Below are 10,374 nucleotides of genomic sequence, written 5' to 3'. Positions count from 1 at the left end.
ATCTTGCTGGTGTTCAGGTGTAGGTGGTTTGAGTCGCACCATTTAACAAAGTCATTGATTAGCTTCCTATACTCCTCCTCCTGCCCACTCCTGATGCAGCCCACGATAGCAGTGTCGTCAGCACACTTTTGCACGCGGCAGGACTCCGAGTTTTATTGGAAGTCTGATGTATATAGGCTGAACAGGACCGGAGAAAGTACAGTCCTTTGCGGTGCTCCTGTGCTGCTCACCAAAATGTCAGACCTGCAGTTCCTGAGACGCACATACTGAGGTCTGTCTGTAAGATAGTCCATGATCCATGCCACCAGGTATGAATCTACTCCCATCTCTATCAGCTTGTCCCTAAGGAGCAGAGGTTGGATGGTGTTGAAGGTGCTAGAGAAGTCCAAAAACATAATTCTTACAGCACCACTGCCTCTGTCCAAGTGGGAGAGGGATCGGTATAACATATAGATGATGGCATCCTCCGCTCCCACCTTCTCCTGGTGTGCGAACTGCAGAGGGTCGAGGGCGTGGCGGACCTGTGGCCTCAGGTGGTAAAGCAGCAGCTGTTCCATGGACTTCATCACATATGACGTCAGAGTGACAGGCCGGAAGTCATTCAGCACACTAGGATATTATACCTTTGGGACTGGGGTGATGGAAGATGTTTTCTAAAGCCTCGGGACTCTCCCCTGCTCCAGGCTCAGGCTGAAGATGCGCTGTAGAGGACTTCCCAGTTCCAGCGCACAGGCCTTCAGCAGTCGTGGCGATACTCCATCTGGACCCGCTGCATTGCTGGCACGAAGTCTCCTCAACTATCTGCTCACCTAGGCTGCTGTAATTGTGGGTGGGGATGTCTCTCCTATGCTGGTATCAGTGGGTTAGGGTGGTCATACCTGCTAAAGAAGTTGTTCATCAGGTTTGCTCTCTCCATGTCTCTCTTGATGCTTCATGCTGTTATTCTGCAACTTCTGCTCCAGCTTTCTCCTGTACTGCTCCTTCGCCGCCTTGAGCCGGACTCGGAGTTCCTTCTGCACGTGCTTGAGCTCATGCTGATCACCGCCTTTAAAAGCCCTTTTCTTCTGGTTCAAAAAGGCCCTTGATGTCACTTGTAATCCATGGCTTTTGGGTAAACAAAGTAAGTTTAATTGAGCCCAGCACTGTCTCTGTACAGTTGAGTCTGGGGTTTGGGGTTCAGTAACACCCTTAATGGCCACAGATGCTATGTCTTTCTTGCAGCGTTGAGACTACAACTATACACAATACTGCAGATGTGGCCCAACTGCTACATAGGAATATTACGTTTTTTTTTGTTGAACAGAAAAGTATTTACATAAAATACGTGCGGTATACCTTGTGAAAACGGTAAATGCTGCCCCAAGGGGACGCCGTCGCTCCTCCGAAACCCCCTCTTAAACAGTGATTCAATGGGAAGCAAACACAGCTTTTCATCTCCTCTTTGCGGGATCTGCTGCTAGCCTGCTGATCTGCATCTCGCACAGGGCTTCGAATATTTAAAAGGCCGCGCCACAGCTATCCTAGTGTCTCACTGCCTTGTCTCTCTCCCCCCAAACACTCTCGGCTCTGGTTGGGGCTCCCCAGCTGCCGTGGCCCTTTGAGGAGGAAGATTTTGTGCTCTTTTTGACCAAAAGGCGGAGCCAAGGCAGCCATTTTGACAGTTGTCCCTTGTCCAGCCTGATCACTCCTGAAAGAGTACTCGTGTTTGTTTCGCCTGTACTGGAATAAAGTTTCTGTCTCTTGGAAAACCCGGAGTGCTCCTATGCAACTTTGTGACCCAAGCGTGACAACCTCTGTATCTTCTGAGCACAATCAGTTTGCCTCTGTACAACTGTGTGTTTCGAAACACAGGTTGGATATTTGAGCACCCTGCTACATCTTTAAATAATTCAAGTCTCTGACATGTAACTTTTTGGTCTTGACCCACTATGGGACAGTAGGATGGCTTAAAGTCAGAGTGAGTGGGAAGAAATAGTGTAGTGTGATCTGTCAGCAGAGCAATGGGGACACATGGGCCATGACGGTGGTGTGATGGTCAGCACTAAGATATCAGGGTTCAATTACTGACCGTTATGTTGAACGTTTTCCTTAGTCAAGCATTTCTCTCGTTATTTTTGTCACGGCCCCAAGCCACCCCGAGTGAGGCCATATTCATGGGTGTCTGAAGGGTGGAGTGGAGAAGAGGGCACACAGCCCTGAAGGAAGGCCAAGTCATATTTTTTTCAGTATTGCTGTCTTTGAGTTAATGGAATTGGACTGGAATTCCTGTGGCAAAACTAATAATTATTTTGTGTTTTCAACTTTTACTTTACATTGAGGGTTTTTACTAATGAACTATACACCAGTCCTTCACTGTTTGCAATCACTCTAGCCGAAAACTATTGTTATATGCATATATAAAAAATCATAATCATAAGACTTTGCCTGCTTATTGGAATATAATAATTGAATTTCTTATTATAAAAAATGCCTTTAAAAATAAAGAATTTAGGTTTCATATCATATTAAATAAATATGCTGTTTACCTTTCTTTCTTATTAGTCCTTTGTAAGGGTGGCACAGTGGCGCAGTGGTAGTGCTGCTGCCTTGCTGTAAGGAGACCTGGGTTCGCTTCCCGGGTCCTCCCTGTGTGGAGTTTGCATGTTCTCGCTGTGTCTGCGTGGGTTTCCTCCCACAGTCCAAAGACATGCAGGTTAGGTGCATTGGCGATCCTAAATTGTGCCCTGTGGTGGGCTGGCACCCTGCCTGGGATTTGTTCCTGTGTTGTCCGAGATTGGCTCCAGCTGACCCCTGTGTTAGGATATAGCGGGTTGGATAATGGATGGATAGTTCTTTATAAACGTTCCTTACCTTTTGGTTTACAGAAAACGTTGTTGTTGCCCCCCAGCCACCAAAGTTATCTACTGGCAGCCGAGGTCAATACCATCGCTGGAGTCATTTATTGCAATAAGGGTTTGCACCAAATGGAAAAAACAAAAATGTTGTAAACAAAGAAGTTTTCCAATGCTAACAAGAAGTATGTACTAAATTAAACAAGTTTTTGGGTTTCCACTATATACATTGTAATTAATAAAATTAAGTAATATGTAATTATTTACTTTTCCTCCTTCTAATGATTGTAGCTCAGCTAGTAATGCCATGTCACACGTGTACCTGGTGAGCACCATCTGGGCTTTGATGAGGTAGGCAATACCACTCTGGGACAAGAGGGGGCGCTAGTGTTGACTGCATCTTCTCTTTCCTTCATAGCTCCAAGACGACAGACAAGGAGGATACCAAAACCCCGCCCACAGTGCCCCTAGATGGCTCCGTCCTTCCTGGCAGAGACACCATAACAACAGGTGATCCCTGAAAGGTGGCACTTCATCTTGAATGAGCAGTCATCGAGGACGTGTTGCTACTATGACAGGATGTTTTGAAGCCAACTTCATTTTATGCCAAGCACTCTCTTCTGTTGTTTTGTTAATGATGTCTAAATAGGGTCACCCAACTGGTACCCCAAGCATTTCTTATGGCATCCCTTGGTCTATTCACCCAGTCACAATAGTATAAATAAATGTGCACTAGATGCTCGTCTGGTCTCGTGTCCCACATTGGTCACTTTAAGCTGCACAACATGTCTGTATCACATCCTAGTGCCTGACATACCAAACATTATACAGAGTGCATCCTTTCACCAGTCACATGCCATAATCTAACAGGTTGAGGGTTGAGGTAGGCAGGGTGAGTATAACTCAGAATCAGACCTCCTCTTCCTGCAGACCCTCTCTGGTCCACAGTCTCACTGGTGACGCTCCTCTCCACCACCTTGCCTGGCCTCGGGTCCTCAGGACGGCCCACACTTCACAGGGAGGTACACGTTTTTGCCTCTATGATTAAGGACACTCCTTGAGTTTTAAATAACTATTCAACAAATAAATAAATACCAAATTGGCAGAAAAGAGGCTAACAAGTCACACTCGACATTGCTGCATTTTTCTGTACTTTAAAGATCTGCATAAAGATGAGCCGACACAATTACCCACTTATGCGCAATCACCGAAACTCGTACCCTGCAATGATGAGATGCAAAGTGGCTCCCACCCGCCGACCATTTCAATTTGCATTATAAAGAAAATTACGGCAGTCAGTGGGGGGTGGTGGTACTTGGGAGGAGGGGAGTGTTTTAAAGAAATCGGGCAGTTCAGTGTGCCAGAGTGTGAATGAGGATCAGGTATGAGTAAGCTTAAAGATGCACATCTGTATATCTCATATAGCATCTTCCATATCTATCAGTCGAAGCCAGAAGTGCTTATGTGTGTTTTATACAGTATATACTGTATATAGCTGTACAGCCACCCTAACCCGACACAGACAAGCAAAGACACAAGTGCAGCACACAACACACTTTTATTCACAGCTGAGAAGCACTTTTTCCTCACTCCCCAGGGCACAGCACAGTACAAAGCACTAAAGTACACTGCTCACAGTCCTTTTCTTCTCTTTGTCTCTCTCTCTCTCTGTCCTTCCACTTCCACTCCTCTTCTGGCAAGTTTCGCCCTTCTTCCTCCCCACTCTGGCTCCCTGAGTAGTGGCAGCTGTCTGCTTTTATAGGACACCCGGAAACAATCCAGGTGTCCAACGAGCTCCTTCTGGTAGCACTTCACTGGTGTAACAGAAGTGCTGCCAAACAGGGCTTAGCAAACATCCAGGCGCCCCTGGTGGTGACTACAGGCCCCAGTATGGTTGAGCTTCCATGCTCCAAACCTGTGGCCCATCTCCAAGATAGGGGAGCTGCCCTCTAGTGTTCCGGGGGAGATAATGTCCTGGACAAGCTCTCTCCTCCTGGTCCTTCCTTATCGAGGCATTCTGGCCGGGTTTCCCTTTGGGAATTCTATCTATCTATCTATCTATCTATCTATCTATCTATCTATCTATCTATCTATCTATCTATCTATCTATCTATCTATCTATTATATACTGCCTTTCATATCTATCTATCTATCTATCTATCTATCTATCTATCTATCTATCTATCTATCTATCTATTATATAGTGCCTTTCCTATCTATCTATCTATCTATCTATCTATCTATCTATCTATCTATCTATCTATCTATCTATTATATAGTGCCTTTCCTGTCTATCTATCTATCTATCTATCTATCTATCTATCTATCTATCTATCACCTGGGGTACCTAGAGTTTCTTATCTCTCATCTGTATTACTTTTCTGTGACGTTTTCCATCATGCTTATGGCTCACTTCCACCCACCACTTGTACTTTTGTTACGGCAGGAACAGACTTTTAATCCTTTGCTTATAACCTCTGGGGTCAGGGCTAAGCAATAGAGCTCATGGAACTGCTCCTTTGGAAGTCCCCCCAGTAGCCCCAGGTGTTTCATTTAAGGCTAAGCAATCCCCTGGTCACTTGGCCATTATAAGGGAGTCAAAAATAACATGACAGGTCTTCCTGATGCTACGAATTCTACTGAGGGGCTCATTCTGAATTAATTATGTCTCTAACTGTCCTATTATAATGTTATTGCCTCCTTGTGACAAGGGTCCTACCTGTTACATGTACCTTTTATGAGCAACATCCGTTCTCTAACACACTAGCATAGAGGAGTTTGAGCCAAATAAATTAGTTCACAGAAGTGTGTCAAGAAACGCTGCTGATGCTCCTCCATACCAGCAGCAATACACCTTTATAGTGCCTCACTGGGGCTGCTCTGTTCATCTTTCATCAAGTCTGACATTATGCTTTTTAATTAATTCTTGTGTGTATTTGAGAAAGGGCTTGTTGTTGGTCATAATATAATAATATATACTTATTCATTTAATGAAGCTTCTGTAAAAAGACAAATAAAATGATATCCATCTATCTATCTATCTATCTATCTATCTATCTATCTATCTATCTATCTATCTATCTATCTATCTATCTATCTATCTATCTATCTATCTATCTATCTATCTATCTATTTAACTGCACAGTAATAACTTGTAGTGAACGCTCACTTTGAGTGTTAATAAGGTTGTAACCACATTTACGTCACGCTTGTGCCACTATGCCACTATGTGCCACTATGCTTTGTGAATGAGGGACACGTGGAATCAGGCCAACACAAAAGCTCTACCATTTTGACAAACTAGGTAGTTGCTTAGGTTACAAAATTTGAGGGGGGACATCATTTTTTAACCATTACAGAGCCTAACTTACAAACACTTTGACATAATACATCAGCAAGGGGACCAACTCCCTGGTTTTTGTTTGAATGCATAGATTTCTCAAATTGAAACACCAAGTTGAAAGAATGCAGAGATTGTAGTTAATAAAATACACCCCACCGACCCAATCTTTGACTTAAATACCATTTATGAAAGCAGCCAAAATGCCAAGTGAGGACTGCTAACAGCACCCACTCACCCCCAGCTCTTCATTTTTATATACATGTAACTATGCATGAGAAAGTATAATTCTTCGTTTATATATAAAGTGAAACCCAAAGGTTGTCTTTTTTGGCACTTCCTCATCCAAAACTCCTTTTTATTTAACAAATTTATTCTTAAAACTATTACTTAGTGGTCATTTTTTATGACTCTGATTCTTTTCTATCCTAACATGTTATTTCTCAGTCTCTCAGTTTCGACCTCTTTTATGCTTTCTGACTGTGTCTTATCTTCTGATCTTCTTCAAAAATATTTTTTTTCCTAGTTTTCACTAGCATCTATATATATATAATTCACTAAGGGCATGCAAGACGCACACAAGACAGAGAGCTCCGCCCGCCAACTCACAGAGCCCCACCCACCAAGTCTAACAGAGCCCCGCCTGCTAACTGTAAGACCATGGGATACCATGGGATACGCACGACAGGGCCACGCCCGCCAACTCTCGCTCACTCGCTTTTGTCTGTGCTACAGTCCACATACACCACTGAGCCACGTTGACTTTTCATTGTTCTTTTCGGTTCCAGCTGCTTTTCTATATATATAATTGACCAAGTTGCCCGACCATGGGGTACGCACGACAGAGCCCCACCCGCCAACTCTAACCCTCCTCCCGCGTCATGGGGAACGCACAACAGAGCTGCGTCCACCCTCGCACCTGCCAACTCTAGGACCATGGGATACGCTTGACAGGGCCCCACCTGCCAACTCTAACCCTCTTCCCGCGTCATGGGGAACGCACGACAGAGCCCCACCCGCCAACTCTAACCCATCTCCTGCGTCCACCCTCTCTCTCGAGGACTGCGCACTGCTTGCTCATGTGCCCGCCCCCAACACGTCACCAAACACATCCTCACTCGCTTTGGTCTGTGCTACAGTCCACATGCAGCTGTGAGCCACGTTGACTGTTCATGTTGATAATTATGCGGCACATGCTATGCCGCGGGTTGCCTAGTAACATATATTTCAATTTTTTTCCAAGTAGGCCTTAGGAGACTTTAGGGTTAGGGTTTTGTGCTTTGGTTATAACCCTGGTGATAGGATTCTGTGTTCTTGTTATGAATCTGATTTTGGATTGTTATTTTGCCTCAGGTTCTGGTTAATTGTTCTCGTTTTGCCTCCTCTGGCATATCAACTCTTTCTTATCTTTTTGACCCTGATTTCTTGTTTCTCAGTCCTCTCTGGGTTGTTTTATACTCACAATAATTCTCGATACTCTGTGTGTTTTAACAGTCCAACTGAGTGCCGCAACTCTGAATTCTAGCCTGGTTTGCTTTATAAAGTGCATTGCACAGACTCATGCGAATGTTGGATTGATTACATCCTGACTGCAGCTGGATTACTTACTCAAGCCCTGAGTCGTGCTGACTTAAAAAACTGGCAGCCATTGCACCACATCCTTCCAACCCCCTCGCCATCAAGCTGCTTAAAAATCTAGAAAAAGAGGTCAGTCAGCACCTACCTGATGATAAATCCTGACAGGCTGAAAGCCTCCGAGACAGCAGGAGCTGACAGCACTGGTCAGATAGCTCAAGTGAAGCCCAATAAAACACTGGAAACCTGCAAGCTCGTCTGACTCTTAGAGGCAGTGAACATATATCAGGTCAGTGGGGACAGGAAAAAAAATCCATCCTGCCATTATCAGTCCAGTGTGGCATCAAAGAGGGCTTAGCACTCATCCCATGAGCACTGGGGTGCAAGGCAGGCACCAACCCTGAATGGGACATCTGTCCATCACAGAGCACACTCATTCCCTCCTAGGGGCCCAGACTTGCATATTGTACCAACACACACTATTTTGGGATGAAAACCAGATGTTGAATGTCTTTATCATTCATTTTTTAGTATTGGTAATTTCTTACGATAGCTTCTGTTAATGTTCTGCGGAGTTATTATTTGGTAGATGTGTTTAATGTATTGATTTTGCTATTGTAAGAGCCATTTGCTAGTTATTTAAGTCATATTAAATGTTTGCCTATATATTCTATAGGAAGCTCTTATAAACCCCACAAGCTGAATTGAATTGGTTTACCGTATTTACTCGCATATAACCCGAAAAATCAATCATAAAATCAGACCCCGATTTATTCACCTGTTCAAATTTTTTTTTTTTACATCTTCTCGCCTCCTCCAATCTCACATCAGTTTCTCAGACACATCAAATTTTGTTGCAGCAGTGCAGTTACCAATTTCTTTCGCCACTTTAATTTAACCCTTAAATTGCCACATACTTGGGGGTTAATGCACCCCTGGCCACCAAATACTTTTTTGCTGCACTTTTTAAGTAAATGTCACAATTCACAAAGAAAATGTGAAATTTTAATGGAACACATATTTTTTTTCATGCAGAGAGCATCACAATTACTGCAACACTGATCATTTTACACACTGCCAATGAACTGTAAAAACTATTAAAAAAAACTACTGCAACAGTCACACTCACCTAAAGGATTATTAGGAACACCTGTTCAATTTCTCATTAATGCAATTATCTAATCAACCAATCACATGGCAGCTGCTTCAATGCATTTAGCGGTGTGGTCCTGGTCAAGACAATCTCCTGAACTCCAAACTGAATGTCAGAATGGGAAAGAAAGGTGAATTAAGCAACTTTGAGCGTGGCATGGTTGTTGTTGCCAGACGGGCCGGTCTGAGTGTTTCACAATCTGCTCAGTTACTGGGATTTTCACGCACAACCATTTCTAGGGTTTACAAAGAATGGTTTGAAAAGGGAAAAACATCCAATATGCGGCAGTCCTGTGGGCGAAAATGCCTTGTTGATGCTAGAGGTCAGAGGAGAATGAATGGGCCGACTGATTCAAGCTGATAGAAGAGCAACTTTGACTGAAATACCCACTCGTTACAACCGAGGTGTGCAGCAAAGCATTTGTGAAGCCACAACACGCACAACCTTGAGGCGGATGGGCTACAACAGCAGAAGACCCCACCGGGTACCACTCATCTCCACTACAAATAGGAAAAAGAGGCTACAATTTGCACGAGCTCACCAAAATTGGACAGTTGAAGATGTAAATGAAAATGTTGCCTGGTCTGATGAGTCTCGATTTCTGTTGAGACATTCAAATGGTAGAGTCAGAATTTGACGTAAACAGAATGAGAACATGGATCCATCATGCCTTGTTACCACTGTGCAGGCTGGTGGTGGTGGTGTAATGGTGTGGGGGATGTTTTCTTGGCACACTTTAGGCCCCTTAGTGCCAATTGGGCATCGTTTAAATGCCACGGGCTACCTGAGCATTGTTTCTGACCATGTCCATCCCTTCATGACCACCATGTACCCATCCTCTGATGGCTACTTCCAGCAGGATAATGCACCATGTCACAAAGCTCGAATCATTTCAAATTGGTTTCTTGAACATGACAATGAGTTCACTGTACTAAAATGGCCCCCACAGTCACCAGATCTCAACCCAATAGAGCATCTTTGGGATGTGGTGGAACGAGAGCTTCGTGCCCTGGATGTGCATCCCACAAATCTCCGTCAACTGCAAGATGCTATCCTATCAATATGGGCCAACATTTCTAAAGAATGCTTTCAGCACTTTGTTGAATCAATGCCACGTAGAATTAAGGCAGTTCTGAAGGCAAAAGGGGGTCAAACACCGTATTAGTATGGTGGTCCTAATAATCCTTTAGGTGAGTGTACGTAGAAGGTGCAACTGACATCATTGATAAAATTCAGTAAATCACAGAGCCAACTGCGCTTGAACTGGCTGACCACAAACACACAGAGGTAAGCGCTGATGCTGGCAGGCTAGTCTAGTGCAGCGGCTCAATCCCAGAGACAGTGATGCTGATTCGCTAGGGGGCACCAATGGTCATGAGCTGGCTGCTCAACACATGTACGGCACAGACTGATCGGCTCCAGCGTGCTGACAAATTGCACTGGGAAACTGACTTTAGCCGGTTGCAGAGTTTAAT

This window comes from Polypterus senegalus, chromosome 11, assembly GCF_016835505.1.
Source record: "Polypterus senegalus isolate Bchr_013 chromosome 11, ASM1683550v1, whole genome shotgun sequence".
NCBI classification, from domain to species: domain Eukaryota; kingdom Metazoa; phylum Chordata; class Cladistia; order Polypteriformes; family Polypteridae; genus Polypterus; species Polypterus senegalus.
Note: the sequence above shows the minus strand (reverse complement) of the source record.